Here is a 19,695-nt window from a genome sequence, read left to right as displayed (position 1 = left end):
GTATTTAAAGCTAAGCTAGCATTTGTCTCCAAATACAGCTCTAGCTGCATCCCACAAATTTTGAAATGTGGCATTTTTATTATAATTTAGTTAAGAATATTTAAAAATTTTATTTGTGAGTTTTTCTTTGATGCGGGCATTATTTAGGAATGTGTTATTAGATTTACAAATATTTGGAGATTTTCTGGATATCCTTCTGTTATTGATTTATAATTTCATTCTGTTTTGCACACAGAATATATTCTGTTTAATAACAGTCCTTTGAAATTTACTGTGATTTGGTTTATGGTCCAGCATATGATCTATCTTAGTTGAAATAGATAAGAATGTGTATTCTGCAGTTGTTGGGTACAGTGTTTTATAAATATCAGTTAGGTTAAACTGGTTGCTCAAAATCTAGTTTATTACTGATTTTTAAATTTGTTCTAGCAATTTCTGAGAAAGAAGTGTTAAAATCACAAGTAATTGTGGTTTTGACTATAAATTTGATGCTGACAATTTTTGCTTCATGAATTTTTGAAGCTTTGTCATTAGGTGCATATACAAAAAGGATTATTATGCCTTTTTTATGAATTTACATTTTTATCATTATTAAATATCCCCATTTATTTTTAGTAATACTTTTTGATTTGAATATAGATATTAATATAGATAAACCAACTCTTTTACTTATTACACCTTTTTCTGTCCCTTTACCTCTAACTTATCTTTGTATATAAAACTTATTTTATTTCTTGTAAATGACATATAGTTACATTTTACTTTTCTAACCAAACTGACAGTCTTTGTTTTTAATTATCCTTTTTAGTCTGGTAATGTATTTTGTTATTATGGATGTAGTCGGATTAAAAACTAAAAAATTCCCTTACCATTTTTTTATAATACAGATTTGCTAGCAGTAAGCTTCATTTTTATTTGCCCGAAAAAAAAAAAGTTGTTCGTCTTTGTTTTTGAAAATTCTTTTTCCTTCGTACAGAAATATAAATTTATAGTATTTCCTTTCTTTCAACACTTTAAACATATTTTTCCATTGTTTTCTGGCTTATATTGTTTCTATGAAAAGGTTGTGACTATTCATTTGTCTTTTTTCCCACTGTAGGTAATGTACCTATTTTCCCTTTCTGGGTGTTAAGAAAAAAAAATTTTACCACTTATTTTCAGTAATTGGGCTCATATTTGTCTGGTGTGATTGTCTTTGTTTATTCTGTGTGAGTTCATTGAGATCCTTGAATGCGCAGGTTTACACTTTTCATCAGATTTAGAAAATTGTTGACCATTAGTTCTTCAAATGTTTGTTTTCACAGTATACCTTCTAGGACACCAGTTATGTTGAGCCACTTAATACAGTCTCATGAGTCACTGAGACTCTGAAGTTCTAGCTCTTGCCTCAGTTTGGTGAGCTTCTAATGCTATGTCTTCAAGTTTATTGAGCCTATCTTCTTTATTGTTTATTCCACTAATAGACATCTGGTGAATTTTTCATTTCAGAAAGTCTAATTTTAATCTCTAATTTTTAATGTCTAAAAATTCCATTTGTTATTTTTTTATGTATTTCATATTTTTTCACATCTTTCACATTTTTACTCATTATGTACGTTTTGTTTTGAATTCCTAAGCATATTTAAAATATATATTTATATATGCTTATATAATATGTAATTATATAATATATAATATAGTTATTCAATACATATAATAATATCTATATATTATTATATTTATATAATATATTATATTATACATTTACACAATATATATATTTAAGTTCCTTGTTTGCCAATTGTAGCATCCTCTCTGTCATTTCTAGATTTGCAACTGGCAACTGATTTTTCTCCTGATTAGGGATCACATTTTCTTTCTTCTTTTTTGTGTCAAGTAATTTCTGAGTGAGTGCCAAACATTATGATGTGACATTGTGAAGTCTTTGGCTATTTCTTGCCTCCCTAAAAGAGAGAAACGGAGATGAGTTACTTGGAGACTTGCTGGATGCTTTATAAGCTTGTTTTAAGATTTGTTATGGTAGATTAAGATGTCCTTTACACTAGATCCAGTTTAGCATTACTACTAAACTGTGGCTTTTCTGTGTGTTCTATTAATGCCTGAGTCTTCAATGAGATCTCTGCAAGCTGACAGGTAGAAACTTGACTGTCTCCATGGTCTGTATGAATTCTGTGAATTATTTATAATTTAGTTCCCTGGCAGTTATTCATTGCCTGTGGGGTTTCAGCCTAGGCATGTGCAGTATTCCTCCAAAAACTCGAAGAGACCCCTCTGCAGATTTTGGAGTTCTTTCTTTGTATAGCTTCCTCCTCTCTAGAACTCTGCTATGCAGATTCTAGCTGCTTAGACTCCAAGATCATGTTTCTGACTTTTCAACTAAGCAAGACTGTTGGGATCTACTTAATATCCTTTTTCTTATGCCACCGTTCAGAAATTGCCTCTGGGCAGGGTTGAACTCATTTTCTCTCCTCTCTCAAGTATCACACTCCTGTGCTATCTGTTGCCCAATATTTTGAAGAAAACTGTTTCATATATTTTGTCCAGTTTGGAGTTAAGTTACCTTTTCATATTGTAATATTTGCTGTACAGCAAAGTAGCAAATTGATTCCATTACATATATATATGTACTTTATTTTTCATATTCTTTTCTATTATGGTTTATCACAGGTATTGAATTCCCTGGGCTACATAGTAGGATTTGTCTTTCTCTTGACTCATGTCTCTTAAGTATGATAATCTCTAGATCCATCCACGTTGCTGCAAATGGCAGTATCTCATTCTTTTTAATGGCTGAGTAATATTTCATTGTGTATGTACACCACATGTTCTTTATTCATCTGTTGATGGACATTTAGGTTTTTCCATGTCGTGGTTATAGTAAATAGCACTGTTATGAACATTGGGTGCATGATTCTTTTTGAATTAGAGATTTGTCTGGATATTTGCCCAGACAAATATGGGATTTGCAGACAAGTGGGATTGCTAGATAATATGGCATCTCTATTTTTAGTTTTATGAGGACCCTCCATGCTGTTTTCCACAGTGGCTGTACCAATTTACATTCCCTCCAACAGTATAGGAGAGCTCCCTTTTCTCCATACCCTCTCTAGCATTTATTTTTATCAATTAATTTATTTTTAGGGCTGCACCTGTGGCATGTGGAAATTCTCAGGCTAGGGGTCACATCGGAGCTGCAGCTGCTGGCCTACACCACAGCCACAGTAACACCAGATCCAAACCGTCTCTGTGATCTTCACCAAAGCTAATGGCAATACCGGGTCCTTAACCCATTGAACAATGCCAGGGATTGAACGCACATCCTCATTGATACTATTTGTAGAATTTCTGTTGATGGCCATTCTGGCTGGTGTGAGGTGGTACCACATTGTAGTTTTGATTTCCATTTTTCCAATAATTAGCAATATAGAGCATCTTTTCATGTGCCTGTTCTGTATGTCTTCTTTTGAGAAATGTCTATTCAGGTCTTCTGCCCATTTTTTGATGGAGTTGTTTGTTTTTTCATTATTGAGTTGCATGAGCTGTTTGTATGTTTTGGAAATTTATCTCATGTTGTCATGTCATTTGCAAATATTTTCTTTCACAGGTTGTCTTTTCATTTTGTTAATGGGTTTCCTTTGCTGTACAAAGGCTTATAAGTTTGATTAGGTCTCATTTGTTTATTCTTGCTTTTATTTCTATTACCTTGGGAAACTGACCTGAGAAAACATTGGTATGATTTAAGCAAGAGAATGTTTTGCCTATGTTCTCCTGTAGGAGTTTTATGGTGTTATGTCTTATATTTAAGTTTTTAAGCCATTTTGAGTTTATTTTTGTGTGTAGTGGGAGGGTGTGTTCTAACTTAATTGGCTTACATGTGGTTGTCCAACTTTCCCAACACTGCTTGCTGAAGAGACTATCTTTCCTCCATTGTATATTCTTGCCTCCTTTGTCAAAGATTCACTGACCATAGCTGTATGAGTTTATTTCTGGGCTCTCTCATCTACTCCCTTGATCCATGTGTCTGTTTTTATGCCAATACCACACTATTTTGATCACTGTAGCTTTATAGTATTGTCTGAAGTCTGTGCAGGTTATGCCTCCTACTTTGATCTTTTTCCTCGGGATTGCTTTGATGATTCTGGGTCTTTTATGGGTCTATATTAATTTTAGGATTACTTGCTGTCATTCTATGGTAATTTATAAGTTTTTTTCTATGTTTCTATTTATAAGTTTGTTTATAAATTATCTATGTCTGTGAGTCTATTTGTTTTGTAAATGTTCATTTATATCATTTTAAAAGATTCTACATGTAAGGGTTATCATATATAAGAAACAGAAAAGTTTTATAACTTGCCCTAGGTAACACAGCTAGCAAGTGGGAGGCTTGGAATTTGAACCAAAGTGTGTCTAACATTCAAAGATGATATTCCTGACTGTTAGACTAGAATGCCTCTCATAGTGAGTGATGTTATGGCCACTCCCTACCCCAGTGCCTTGTATGTAATACTACCTATTTTTTTTAACCGAATAAGAGCAATAGCACTTTCTCAATCTTATACATTTTACATATTTTAGACTCTAAAGTTTACTAAATAAAGAAGAGTTAACAGGTACTTAATAAATGTATATTAAATTAATATATTGCTGTATATTAGCTATTTTGGGGAGGTAAATTGATTGAAATCCTGGATCACCTCAGAAAAGAACACACTTTCATGTATATACCAAATCATGCTACAGTATCACGGCATCCTGGACACTCAAATTTCCCAGTGGAATTTGTTTTAGAAACTTTGCATTCAAGGCAGTGGAAGGCAGGTCTACTGTCTAACTTGTTATCAGTAATTGCTGCTCTCAGAACTACACAGCCTTCATTTCCTCTTGCTAGAATCCTGATTAATAAAGCAATTACAGGTACAAGAAAATGCATAAGCTTTTCATTTATTCATTTCAATGATATTGCTGAGGTACAGACATGCCCTAACTTATTTTCCAAACAGAACCTCCAATCTCCCTCCACCCTATCTTGTTCTTCTTGGTGTCCTTCCTACCTCATTATATTGCATCCTCTTATATATTTGTTTAGGTAAAAAAAAAAATCTAGGAGTTCCTGCTATGGCTCAGTGGTAACAAACTTGACCAATATCCATGAGGATGTGGGTTTGATCCCTGGCCTCGCTCTGTGGGTTAAGGATCCTGTGTTGTGTGAGCTATGGTGTAGGCCACAGATGTGGCTCAGATCCCATGTTGCTGTGGCTGTGGCATAGGCCAGAGGCTACAGCTCCAGATTGACCCCTAGCCTAGGATGCTGTGGGTATGGTCCTAAAAAAAAAAAGACAAAAACCAAAAATCTAAAGTCATCCTTGATTCCAGTCTTTCACTCACAGCCCACATCCAATCAACCATCAAGTCTTATGGTCTCTAGCTTAAAAAATTATCCCCTTTTCGCCACCTCCACTTTGGCATCCTGGTCTGAACCACCGCCATCTCTCACCGAATTGCTCTAAAAGCCTTCAGGGTTCCTTACATGATCTGTGCGCTAAGACCTTAATTCCTACCCCATCCTCCCCTTGCTTCCTCTAACTTAGCTGCCTGGCCTCCTTCTGTTCTTTAAATATTTCAAACACAGTCCTGCCTTTGGGCCTGGAGCATGTTTCCTTGCCAGGCAGGATCTGGCTGTGGCTAGCTCTGTGCCTATATTGAGATCCCTGCTGGATGAGGGCTTCCCTATTTACCCCATCAAAAACAGTCTGCCCCAGCCCCCCGTCATTTTCTATCCCTCTGCCTTGCTTTATCATGTTATTGATCACCATCTGACTTCTTTGTGTTTCCTGCATTGTTACTGTTTTTCTTCCTCCACTAGAATGCATACGCCGTGAGGGCAGGAACTTAGTTTTGTTTGACGTCCCAGTGCTTAGAGGAATAAGTATCTGTTGAATGAATGACTAGGCATGGCATTGAACTAGACACTGGAGTTACGGTAGTGAACGACACAAACACCGTCCCTGCGCTTATGGAGTTTAAAGGTCTTACAGGGGTAGAGTTCCCATCGTGGCACAGTGGTGAATGAATCCGACTAGGAACCATGAGGTTGCAGGTTCGATCCCTGGCCTTGCTCAGTGGGTTAAGGATCCAGCGTTGCCTCTAGCTGTGGTGTAGGTCACAGATGCAGCTCGGATCCTGTGTTGCTGTGGCTCTGGTGCAGGCCAGTGGCTACAGCTCCAATTAGACCCCTAGCCTGGGAACCTCCATATGCCTCGGGAGCGGCCCTAGAAAAGGCAAAAAGACAAAAAAAAAAAAAAAAGGTCTTACAGGGAAGACAGACATTAAATAAGGAATTACATGAGACGTGATTATTATGTTTATAAGTGCTAAGGACACATCATTGATCCCTCTGACTGAAGGTCTTGGTGTATTGGAAGGCCGACTATCAAACATTTAATAATTTAGGGCCAAGAGTCAGAATCCCTTGAAGCACACACTTTTTGAAATGAAAATATGGAAGAATCAATGTCATGCACATGAGTATCTATAGTTAGAGGCAGTTTAAATAGGATTATCGAGATTTAGAGGGAGCTGACAAAGCAAGAACGGGACCCAGACTAAAAGTAGCTTACTAAACAGATAATCCATTGAGGCTATGTTCTTTCCATCAGTCAAGGTTACTGCAGGCCCCAGGAAAAGAAATTGATAGACTGGGTCCAGCTAACCACCCTTTGGAGGGAAAACAAAACATACATCCTAGAACATTTTTCTGATTTACCTAAATCCAAGAGAGTAAGAGTATGTTTAATTTTGTTTTGTTTTGATTGAAATCCTGGATCACCTCAGAAAAGAACATACTTTCATGTATATACCAAATCATGCTGCAGTATCATGGCATCCTGGGAGCTGCAGCTGTCGGCCTATGAAGTTTTATGATGTCAACCAGGAGTTAAGGTGGCAGGAGGAAGAAAGTTTTATTAGAATTATTGCTCCAGGAGTTAAGGTGGCAGGAGGAAGGAAGTTTTATTAGAATTATTGCTCCAGGAGTTCCTGTCATGGCTCAGTGGAAATGAATCTGACCAGTAACCATGAGAACACAGATTTGATCCCTGGCTTCGCTCAATGGGTCGAGCATCTGGTATTGCTGTGGCTGTGGTGTAGGCCCGCGCTACAGTTCCAATTCGATCCCTAGCCTGGGAATCTCCACATGCTGTGAATTCGGCACCCCTCCTCCCCCCAAAAAATTACTGCTCCAACTGTTGTATTGAATTTGTTGAATCATTTAAGAATGTTTTGAATAACAAGCGGTCCATGAGAGAATGAATATGCCACAGCTATGTATGGGGGCAGGTTCCCAATCCATTACCTTATTTTTAGGTATATGGGTTTGGATTACATCTTTATGTATGAGGTAGGACTAGAAAAAGATTGCTCTAATTAACCCTAGTATATTTCTTAACCAGAAAATGTATTTTCAACTTTTTTAAGAAAGCAGGCAAGTTTATGACAGTAAACTAATTCTTGTAAAATAAAACTTAATTCTCATCTTTGTCTTTCAAAAATTATGATAATAGTCATTTATCAAGTGCTTATCATGCTTTAGGAAGGCTGAACCATCTCGTTTTAGTCCCCAGAACAAATCTGCAAGATATTATCATGACCATTCCATGGATACTGAAACTGAAACCCAGTAAGTTCAGTATCATGTTCCAAATCCCAGAGCTAGTGATTGTTGGAGCTGTGATTCAAACTCAGGCCTGTGACTTCAAAACCTCTGCATTTAAATCTAACGTGGTGCCGCAAAAACCACCCCCACCACAAAGTAAGTGGCCATAGTTGGTATAAAAGAGGTAAAGTGAACACTCAATTTAAGAACAGTCTTTCCTGGAGTTCCCAACATGGCTCAGTGGTTAACGAATCCAATTAGGAACCATGAGGTTGCAGGTTCGATCCCTGGCCTCGCTCAGTGGGTTAAGGAACCAGTGTTGTCGTGAGCTGTGGTGTAGGTTGCAGACACGGCTCAGATCCTGTGTTGCTGTGGCTGTGGCATAGGCTGGTGGCTACAGGTCCAATTGTATCCCTAGCCTGGGAATCTCCATATGCTGGGGTTGTAGCCTTTAAAAGGTCCAGAGGAAATGAACCCAGCTAGTATCCATGAGGATGCATCTTTGATTCTTGGCCCTGCTCACTGGGTTGAGGACCCTTTGCTGCTGTAGCTGTGGCATAGGCCAGCAGTTGCAGGTCCAATTCGACCTCTAGCCTGGGAATTTGCATATGATTCATGTGCATGCCTAAAAAAGAAAACAAACAAACAAGAAAGAATATTAAGGAGGTCCACAGAGGGTCTGAGTACTTTGAGGAATGATACATCCCAACTGGGTTATTAAGAAACATTAAACTATTTCAAGGAGAAAATTTCTTAGATGTGAAGAACATAATCATAATATAACAGGTAGTAATAAAACTATCATTTTTGAGCACTTCTGTGCAGGTAATGAGCTAAGGGGTTTGCTAATGTGCCTAGGGGCTCTCATCCAACTTATGCATGAGAAACTGAACACCAGTTGGTGAAAAACAAGTGTTTTCTCATATATAGTGTTCTTTGCTATTGCTGTTAGATAAGCATGGCTGAAATAGCAATTGATGGACCTGATTTTTCATGTTCTAACCTTGCAGATAATTAAAGCATTGTGGTGCTCTGGGATGAGCTAGGCCCTCGTGTACAGTTGCCAGATAAAAACCAGTACACCCAGTCAGATCCGAATTTCAGATGAACATTAAGTAATTTTTTTAGTGTGAGTTTGTTGCATGCAATGTTTGGGACATACGTCTATTGCGTCTGTATTTGCAAAATCTGGCAACCCTCTCTGGGTGTGAATCCCAGCTAACTGACACAATACAGGCCATTATGACCTTGGGCAAAGGACTTCATCTCCCAGCCTTCATTTCCTCCTCTATAAAATGAAGTCAATACACTATCACAGTTTTGGAATTTAAATCATTTATTTTGCTTTGAGAAAATTAAATTAAAATTAAATTTCTTCCAGTCTTGAGAATTTTTCCTTGAATGTCTATTCCTTATGTGTATTCCTTTGTACCTGTCATTTTTAACATTTGCTACCATCTTGTGCTTTTTGAAATGTTTACAATTAATTTCACAGAGATGGGTTTAAGCCATGTCACTCAGAGCAAGGGGCTTATTTTCCTAAGTAGATTGTGTAACTTTGCTTAAAGAGGAGCATGATATAGTGAGACTGACACAATAGCATTCTAGCATAAAGCTAAATTGTGACAAAAGTGGCCACACTGGTAAGTTTGGAGGAAGTTTGCAATGAGTTGATTTATGAAAATCAAACACACTAGCAGCTTAAAGGTTTGTATTTAACTACAAGATGGCAAAAAAGTAGGTCAAAGCAGGATATTTGGTAAAATTTTGATTGATCAGGGAAAAATTGAAAGAAGTCAACAAATTATATATGAGAGTCATTTAAAGTCAAACAGGTAAACACAGATTTTCTGGAAATTATATTGCCAATAAAAATTGAAAGTGTTAAGAATGGTAATACACTTTAATCTAGTAATCTCATTTCTAAGAAAATAATAATCACAAGTATGCATAAGAATTTCAGAATTAGAACATTTATTTTGAAATATTTTAGACCAGAGGAAATATCCAATGATAAGAAAATTAAATAAATAGTGGAATAATATGATCGATTATGTACTCTGAAAGAGGATGTTTTAGATAGATATTTAGTAGTATAAAATGATATGAACTGAAATCAGATTTACTATATTTTAAATTGTATGTCATAGTTATATATGTATATGCATAAACCAAAATGTTAATATTGATTATCCCAAAATGGCAACGATGTATTTTTTATTTTCTTTCTTTCTGTATTGCCCAAATTTTATGAAACATGCTCTATTTTATAATTAGAAATAAAATTCTTAAAAAATTCTCGAATCCAAAAGCCAGTTTTCTGAAAGTACTTGGTACTCTGTTAATTTTCTTTGCCAGGCACCTTGAGTATCTTCTCCTTTGCAAGCCTAGTAGCCCTACTGGAAGGTGAAGCCATTGAACTGAGGCAGTAAACATTACTGAGTTGTTCAGTGGCTAGTTTTTTAGCAGGACAAATACTGCAAGTCCTGGAGAAAGAATGACGTATTTTTAGAGCTGTTAGGTTAAAATGAAGGCAGTCATGCTACATGGAGACAGTATTTATTATTTCATGAAATTCTGATTTTCCGCAATAAAGCAGAAAAAAAAGTTTTGTGAGTGTGTAAACTGTTAAATATTGCATTAAAAATTCTGAGGGAAATTTACTCTTAGATCATTAGAATATCATTTAGACACTAACTGGCATATCTTACTTTTTTTATACATCTAAAGTATGAATTATTCTTTCAGGCAAGCTCAGACTCATCCTATTTTATTTCTGACTGGGTATATTTCAAACATGGCAGTTCTTCCACAAAATACAGAATAAACAGATCAATGAATAAATAAGTGCACCCTATTTGTATTTTAATGGTTTTTATTATGATGCTGCTACATTTAAAAATTTAGTTATACTTTGTAAAAAACCTAGACAGTTCTTTCCAGATTGTAACCCTGGGTGAATTGATACTATAACTTCATGAAATTCATCAGATACTATTTCCTGTGGTTAAATTTACTTTCAAATATGTTAAGAGGTATAGTTCTAAGATGCTCCCTTCCATCCCAAACTCTCACGCATATTAATAAGCTCGGGCTCTCGCAAGGGATAATGGTGATTTGGTTGCTGTTATTTTCATCTGTATACAAATCCGCAAATCCAGTACCGACTCACGAAAATCCTCCTTTGTCAATGCCACAGAACCGTTTCTTTCCCTGGGAATGAGTAAGAAAACTAGCTGGTTTTGCATATTTATTTCTTTATTTAAATTAGAACCTGGATTTTGACAATGTCATGATTTATACTGTATCCTTGTTTGTTTTGGATATACCACTGACTTCCAGCTCTAGAAGACACAGGTATATTGCTTAAGCAACCAAAGGTAAGAACCCAGTGATAATTACAGTTGTATTTTCACATATATTTATACCTCTGTTTTGATTTATTAAAGCATCAGTATTTGCTTTGTTTTCCATACGTTTTCTAGTTATAGCTGATGGTTGTATTTTCATCGACTTTCTATTTTTGACAGATAAAGACTCCTATTCATCCTTCAAAACCCAGTTACATATTCCCTGCTTTGGAAAGCTTTTCATGAACCCCTTAACTCTACAGGGTTGCGCTATGTACGCACAAAATTGTCATATTGGATTAATATTTACAGGGTTCTTTCGTTAACTTCTTTGGGTCTGGAAGCCTCTTAGCACTCCATCTTTCCTCTTCTTTTTCTTACCTTCACACTGCAGCAAGCTATATGGTACTGCTGCTTACATAGCACAGGCTCACAAGTTCTGAGAAGCAAAAATATGAATTTAGTACAGATTGGGTTATGTTATCTGAAAATTGTTTGAAGTAAAAATATGAGGACTCTTAATGTGTTCTTCTGGGTATAAGATATGGCTTTGTAAGAAAAGCAGGAAAAAGAATATCCTAAATTTCAACTACTCCTTGTGACTGATGAAATTTCTGTGTGGAGTCCAGAGGACCTCAAGGGCTGGGTTCTAAGTATTTATTTGCCTTTGTATATGTTTACTCATCTTTATTATTTCCATCAAAAGTTTATATTTGATTTTTTCCAGGGGATATACAGAAAAAAAGAAAAGTGCTTTGCCTTAAGAAGCTTAGAGAACATTGGGAAAGTGGGACATTCATATATAAACAGAGATGTATGTACGAGGAAGTGAAGGCTTATGACTAAAGGAATGATTTAAAATATAGTCAATACATCTAGTGAATGGAGGAATCACAAGAGAAAAAGAATATATATATATGTCTGTATGACTGGGTCACTTTGCTATACAGTAGAAATTGACAGAACACTGTAAATCAACTATAATGGAAAAAATAAAAATCATAAAGTAAAAAAAAATTTATGGCCAATTTTTACAATTTGGAATACTTTCCGATTTCAATGGAGAAAGTGGGAAATATAATACATCAAGACTTCCAACCATGGAAAGTCTTCATGCTTACCCTTGATTAGTAGAGCATATTGATTCTAAAGAAAATTTTCTTTGATGATGTAGGGTCTGGTGATGTCTTGGTCATAATATATATGATTTATTTTATTGTTATAATCAATTCTTTAAATTTATTTGAAAAACAGTCCTAGTTCTGGTCACTGGGAATGGAGTGCAGACCAAGAATTTTTGCTTTTATACTACTTAACCTTTTCTGATTCTTAAATCACTCTGTTATAGCACAGTGTTTTCTTGTAAAATGTTTTGGCTAAAAAAAAGGAGTCTGAAAAATATATTTGGTTATTTGATGGTTTTATTAATTGGCTTTTGATTAATCAAGATTTTATTTTATGATGGCTGCTCTGTCAATTTTCTGTGGATTGGAGATGTAATGGTCATGGCTATGATAACAATGACCTTAGGGAAATTATTTCTTCCTGAGGAAGTGTTGTGTTTTCTTTGTAAATTGATAGCAATTGAATTAACAAGTCTGACAGGCCTCTGTGCTTGCTGTGGGCACACATAGCAACACTGTTGTGCTCTGGTTTAGTCTTTAGTCACAGTTTACTTATGATCCTAAAAGATAATTATTAAATAACTGCTTTGACAAATATGACTTCTCAAAATGATAGTTCAAGGAGGGAGGGATTCAAAAAAGATTATTTAAAGCACTTTAGCTCTCCTTGTCTCCATAAGAAAGCTGATGGTTGTCTCTCTTGCCCTGAGCTTGGGGGTTCTATAATAACATCATCAACCTGCATTTGTATAACTTCACAGCCTTCAATATTGTTTTGTAAATATTTTTCATTAGCTCCCTGTAGAGAGTTATTACAGTAGGCAGGGCAGGTATTAACATCTCTGCTTTAAGGAAGTGGAAACTGAAGCTCAGAACGACCCCACTGGCAATTTGGTAAAGAGCTGGTGCTAGAACCCAAGCCTCTGGCAGGAGATGGCTGGTTTCAGGCATTGGCTGCCTCTGTGTTGCAGAGCCAGCCAAGCCTGTTCTGGATGGTTACACAAGTCCAGGAACATTGTTAAATATTAAGAAACAACCTTAGCTCTGCAGTTGGATACTGAGATTGGACAAGGACTGGAAAACATTATTTTAAAGCAAACGTGCTGACATTAATTTTTCTTTTTTGGCCGCACCTGCAGTATATGGCGTTCCTGGGCCAGGGATCAAATCCAAGCCACAGCTGTGACCTACATCACAGCTGTGGCGATCCTGAATCCTTAACCCATGTTGCCAAGCTGGGGATCGAACCCACGTAGCCATGCAGTCAATGTGGATCCTTAACCCACTGTACCACAATGGGAACTCCTAATTATTTTTGTGACTAAACAAAATCTCATTTAAAAATACTACCTTTTTATTCTCACTTTAAAAATAAATTAGGAGAAAACACAGAAGAATACAAAGAAGAAAGCAAAAATACTGATGAGCCCGCTATGACAAAGTTAGCATGTTTAGCATTAAAGTGCTTATCCTTTCCATGCACGTATCCATACTTGTTAATAAAACAAGATTATACTATAAATAGTGCTTAACAATGTACCATGAACATTTCTACAAGTTGTTAAATGCGTTCTTTTGAGAAAAAATAGAAAAATGTATCCTTTTATTATAAAATTACTGTGTGCTCCCTGTGTAAAATTCAAACAATACAGAGAGCTCTTCTCCAGAGAATATTGTGTACTGTTTACTGCATATTATTCGGCAATTTTTAAGAAGCCTAATTTTACTGGTTTCATCGGCAGATTAGAGTACCTTGTTTAGAAAAGCTTTGCACTCATGGGCAAGAGACCATCATTTATCTTAAAAAAGTACATGGTGCTTATTTGTGTCAATATAGCAAATAATGTGCAAATAACAACTACATCATGTATCACAATCTTTTGGGACATTCACAAGGAATTCTACTCCATAAAGCACTGACCTATAGGAATCCTCATACATGTGGAATCATCTCTGCCTATTTTCAAATAATTGAGTGGTATGGGGGCTCTAAGCTGCATAATATGCAACTGTCGTTGTTTAAAGATGATGCTTTGAAGTCTGTGTAGTCTGCCAGCCTCACAAACGGAATTCCTCAGTTCAGTTTTTAATTTTACCCCAAAGGAGTTCACTGCTTGGGTGCCATACTACAGTCTATTATGAATCATAACATAGTTGTGATGATGATTAAATGAGATTATAGGAGTTAGATTGCTTTGAAAGCCACAAACTGATACACAAGTATTTGTGCTAAATGATATAAAGGATTTACAAGTTAAAGTACTTGAATGATGCTAGTAGATTACAGAATTTTATGCTTATTCCATAAAGGTAAAATTAAAGTACAATTAATAGAGGACCTGGAGTACATGTTCATTTGGGGGATGATAATAGTGCCTGACACCTAGCAGGCATTAAATATGTGTTGAATGAGTTAAAGAACCCAACTGAAAAAAATGGGATAAGACTATATAAGTATCCAATTCACAAAGAAAACATCCATGTGACTAATAGACACATGAGAGTTTGTTCAACTTCATAAGAAAATGCAAATCAAAAACCATAGCATAAATAAATTCTCTCATCAAATTGGGAAAAAAAGTTAAAATTTGACAATATCAATGGTTGGTTAGGATTGGGGGGAATGCTGTAACTCTATAGGGCTCACAGACTTTAAAATGATACACAGCCTTGGGCAGCAATGTGGCTAGCCCTCATAAACTGAAATTAGCACTAGCAATTCCACTTCTGGATATAGACATCAGACCAATTTTTCATTAATAGAGGAAATATGAATAGAAAAAAAGGAGCAAAATATATATATAGATAGATTATAATATCAATAAGCAATATAATAAAATGAAATAGCTCGGTGTGTATTAACAGAGATCATTTTCAAAACATATTTTTGAGTGAAAAAGCAAGTAGCGGAATCACACAGAGGAAGATACTGCTTAAGATACCTAAACATCATGTCCCAATCTATGCATTGGTTATGGATGATTATGCAGGTATGTAAAAGGATGGCTGGGCTGGAAGGACACACACCAAACTTACAGTAGAGGTTGCTTCTGGGTAGAGGGTAGAGGGAAGAGAAGATTGGAAGATTTTTTCAAGGTGGCAGCTTGATAAAAGAGCTTCAGCGTTAGGTGGCAAGTTGTGTTATTTTTCATATCCTATCAAAGGTGAAGAAGCAAGTTTGACAAAAGACAAAAGTTAACGTTGTTAATTCCTGATGGTAGAAGTATGTATGGATAATATTTTTTACTCTTTTGCACTTTGAAATGGGGATGACTATGCATACCCACTAAGTCATTAAGTTACATTATACAGTATTCAGAAAACACATTATTCTCTTTTCTACACCTCTTGCCTAGTCCCATCCATAGTTCCCCTTCTTCAGAGGCAGGTACTTAACTGTTACTGCTTTCTTGTTGCAATTTTTTTTTATCTCCACACACACACAAATATATATTGTATCTGTATATCAATATCTATCTATCCTTTTTTCCCTACGCATGGTAATATACTATATCTTTAAGAACAACCAATACCTTTTCATCTAGAAGTGTTTTGTTATTTTTAACCACTATGTAGTATTGCATTGTATCTTTTTGGAAAGAAAAAAGGGTAGGAAAAAAGTGAGAGGAAGGGAGGAAGGGAGATTGGGACTCCACTGCAGAAGAAAGGGTAATAGTTCAGTAGACCATGGTGATATCTTGAGGGTTCTAGAATAAGAATAAGATAGTATATGTGTCTTAGGAAGACTAATTTGGGAGTACTTTCCAGGATGATTTGGAGGGAGGGTGATGCTGGGAATGCATAAATCAGGTAGGAGACTCAGTCAAAGATAAGAAGATATCAAGCACCTGACAAGCCCTAGGGACAATTAGAATGAAAAGTGGGAGTGCAGGCAAGAGTAATTGCAAAATTTGATCTGTAAGACTTGCCAGAGTGGGTGGGTGGGAAGGAAAGAGTCAAAGATAATGAACTCCAAGTTCTAAGTGAATTTAAGGGCATGAAAGAACAATGACTCTATGACCAGAAATAGCAAGTCAGGAAGAAGAGCTGGTTTGACAGGGAAAGAAGCAAAATTCCAGTTTTGGATATGCTGGACACAGGACTCTAAAATAGGTGCTTCAGAAATTCAATGAAAGAAACTTGGCTAATAGGTATTCAACATGTTTAGAATGAATGAATGAATGAAATGCAGTAAGGAGCCAAGGAAGGTAGGCAGGGCGGTTTATGTGAAATGGGGAGATATTTGCCTAGAAGTGAAAGTAGAACTTTGTGGAAGAAATTGGATGAAAGTATGAGCTGGATATGGGACTGGATGTATTATTAATTTCTATATAATATATGGTAGTAATACTATAAATGGAAGGACCCAGTGGACAGAGTTGCTGGAGCACACAGAGCCCCGGAGCTTTGGCAGTCTAGAACTTCTTATTGATGGATGAAAAAGGATCCACATCCATGCCACGTTTCTAGATCCACGCATAGATCTAGTGATGATCAGATTCGAGTGAGTCAGTAAACCCTGACTTACTGCACCAGGGTTTTAAGGGTTGGGACAAAGTGATAAACAGAGGAGGTGTGGAAGGAGACCTTAATAAAGAGGTTGGAGTTGTAGTGAAGCAAAGATGATTGGGATTCATTTCTTCATCACTTCTGCCTATGCTCCCTCGGACCTTCGTTAATTCATTTACTTGTTCATTTTTTCCACAAACATCAGTGGGTCCTTGCAAAGTTCTAAGCACAGTTCTTCATACTAAGGATTTATATGAATGAAACAGAAAATAGAAACAACTCCCTCTCTTAAGGAGTTCAGTCTAGTGGAATTATAGAAAAAAATCTTTTCTGGTATTTTTCCTGAGGACAATAGTGGATTCAGAATTTCTACATGGTAAGGGCTTAGGGGCAGCCATCTGGGAGAAGTGGGGGCTAGGACTTACGTTAAAGCTATATTTATGTATTAAATCAACTGGTTTTTGAAAAGTGTATTATTTGGGGGTGACTTGGCTACTAAAGGATATCCTTTGACCCCCAAGGCCACTGCTTTGCATATGTCAATGTTTTGAGACATGCTTTTCGAATGTACATCACTGCATCATAAATAATTGAGTGAATCCAAAAGGTACACTTTCATGGAGAAGACCACATTGATGGGAATGAAGCAAAGAGAAACAAGTGTCACTTGGGGCCACTGAGTTCCCCTATCGTGCCTTTTCTAAACTGTGCACAAAAAGCTTGAGCTTTGCAGCCAGTTTTTGCATACCAGCGCCACTATAATGTCACGTGACTCTGAGCACATCCTTTAACCTCTCTGAGTTTCTTATCCTCCCCTGTGAAATGGAGAAGGTAAAGCCATGCCTCAGATTCTTGTGTGGATTAAATATGGATAAGCAACGAGATCCTGCTGCATAGCACTGGAAACTATATCTAGTCAATTGTGACAGAGCATGATGGAGGATAATGTGAGAAAAAGAATGTATATATGTGTGTGTGTGTGTGTGTGTGTGTGACTGGGTCACTTTGCTGTATAGTAGAAAATTGACAGAACCCTGCAAACCAACTATAATAGAAAAAATAAAAATCATTATAAAAAAATATGGTAACCTAACATAGCCGCTGACCTGTGGCAGGCACTCAATAAATATTTCTTAGCTTTCTCTCCTTGTCCCTATGGTTTTGATGTGCATATAGAGGCTGGGAGAGGTGGACCATTGCAGAGAATGAGCAACATGGACTTCTTTCTCCCTTGCCTGCTCTCACACAGCCTGAATCTGTCACACCCTGGTGGGAAGGGTGGTCTTAAACATTTCCCAGAGCGATCAGAAATGTTTCACTTAAGTCTGAAGAATGGTTTAGAATTTGGGCAGATTCTGATGTGGCACAGACTAGACAGCTGGTCTGCTTAGAAAGAAGCTGGCATTTTCCCAACTCCCAACTTCTTTTTTTTGGGGGGGGGATCTTTTTGCCATTTCCTGGGCTGCTCCCGCAGCATATGAGCATATGGAGGTTCCCAGGCTAGGGGTGTAATCGGAGCTGTCACCACCAGCCTACGCCAGAGCCACAGCAACTCGGGATCCGAGCTGCGTCTGTAACCTACACCACAGCTCAAGGCAACGCCGGATCGTCAACCCACTGAGCAAGGGCAGGGACCGAACCCACAACCTCATGGTTCCTAGTCGGATTCGTTAACCACTGAGCCACGACGGGAACTCCTCAACTGCCACTTCTAAATCCTCCACTCCACCCTCCTCCTTTCCCACTGTAGCTTGCCTTTCTAATCTTTGTCTTGGGCATCTGCTGATCTCCTTGTCACCACTCCACAATCATTAAATAATTTGGCACCTACTGTACAGATGTCCCTTTCCTACAGAATCTCATTGTCTTTCTGGGCAACCTCCACTGATGCACCAGATACATCGGAGTCCCTAACTTCCCAAATTCTTTTCTTGCCTTTTCTTCCATCTCTCCACGGAGGTCACCTGAGTCCTCAACTCAGAGCTGCTTCACCTCCACCATCATAACCTTCAGGGCAGCATCTTATTTCCTGACTGCAGCCTCCTTGGCTTGCAACTCCTACTCTCTTTCCCACTAGACCTGTTCTTCAACCTTGTTGCAATATCTGTCTCCATGACCTCCAATTTCCTAATACATCCTCCCTTTCCATCACTCCCTCCCATCTTCAGCTTAATTAAAATGTGAATTTTTTTCTTTAGAAGAATCTTTCACAACCTCCTTACCTCCTCTGCCCCCTTGTCCCTGCACCCCACCTGCTGACCCCAATCTCCGATCCTTTCAGGTATCTGCCTTTTGGGTTCTTTCCTACCTGAACTCCCCGGTGAGAGAAGATCACAGCATCATGTTGCATCAGTTCGGATCCAGTGATACCTGTGATCCTTCTACAAATTCTCACCCCAGCTCCTTCCTGTTGCCTCATCTAGTCAGAAAACTGGGCATGGCCCTACTTGGAATCCTCCAGCGACTCATCTTTCTTAAGATAACAGAACATTCAATGCAGGTAGTGAATTAACCTCTACTTTCCTCTCCGCTTCTTTTCTTGTCATTTATGCACAGAACTGTATGCTCTATGATTTGATCCCCTCTGGTTACCAAAAGGGGCCCTGCTCTCTCATGGTGCTTTTTGGTACTTGCTACTGCTTCTACCTAGAATTCTGTTCGACACTGTAATGTGCTTGGCAGGTGTCTGTCTGCTCTTTGCCCAAGATCTCTCTAGCCATGCCTTTTCAGGAAGCTTCCTCCTGGAAGAGGATTAGGCCCATCTCCTCTTGGCTCCCACAGCACACCTGGCCTGACCCCACCTCTATGTACTGGATACTGGTTGTTTGACCCTCCAGATCCCTTTCCACCTAATACTAGTTTCCTAACACTGCTGGAACCAACTCACCTAAACTTGGTGGCTTAGAACAATGGAAATGTGATGTCTCAGTTCTAGAATACAGAAATACTACACCAAGGTGTTGAAGAGGCCATGCTTCCTCTGAAGGCACAAGGGAAGAATCTGTTCCATGCTCTTTGCTAGCTTCTGGTAGTGGCAGGCACTCCTTGGCTTGTGGGTGCA

At 37.5% G+C, this 19,695-nt stretch overlaps 1 protein-coding gene across 8 annotated transcripts in view; it reads left to right on the top strand.

The window, feature by feature from the left end:
- Positions 1–19,695, top strand: part of CNGA1 (cyclic nucleotide gated channel subunit alpha 1) — a 73,089-nt gene that overhangs the window by 35,339 nt on the left and 18,055 nt on the right. The window contains exon 4 of one of the 8 annotated variants that reach the window (XM_084972013.1): positions 18,916–19,134. The exons of the other annotated variants lie outside the window; for them this stretch is intronic. The gene's annotated coding sequence lies outside the window, so the exon portion shown is untranslated. The remainder of the gene's footprint in view (positions 1–18,915; positions 19,135–19,695) is intronic. 8 annotated transcript variants of the gene reach the window in all.

This window comes from Sus scrofa, chromosome 8 (assembly GCF_054392235.1).
Source record: "Sus scrofa isolate SSC_HxYL_T2T_F1_AM1 chromosome 8, Sscrofa_HxYL_maternal_Yorkshire_Landrace_v2.0, whole genome shotgun sequence".
NCBI classification, from domain to species: Eukaryota; Metazoa; Chordata; class Mammalia; order Artiodactyla; family Suidae; genus Sus; species Sus scrofa.
This window is presented reverse-complemented; position numbering and strand designations above follow the sequence as displayed.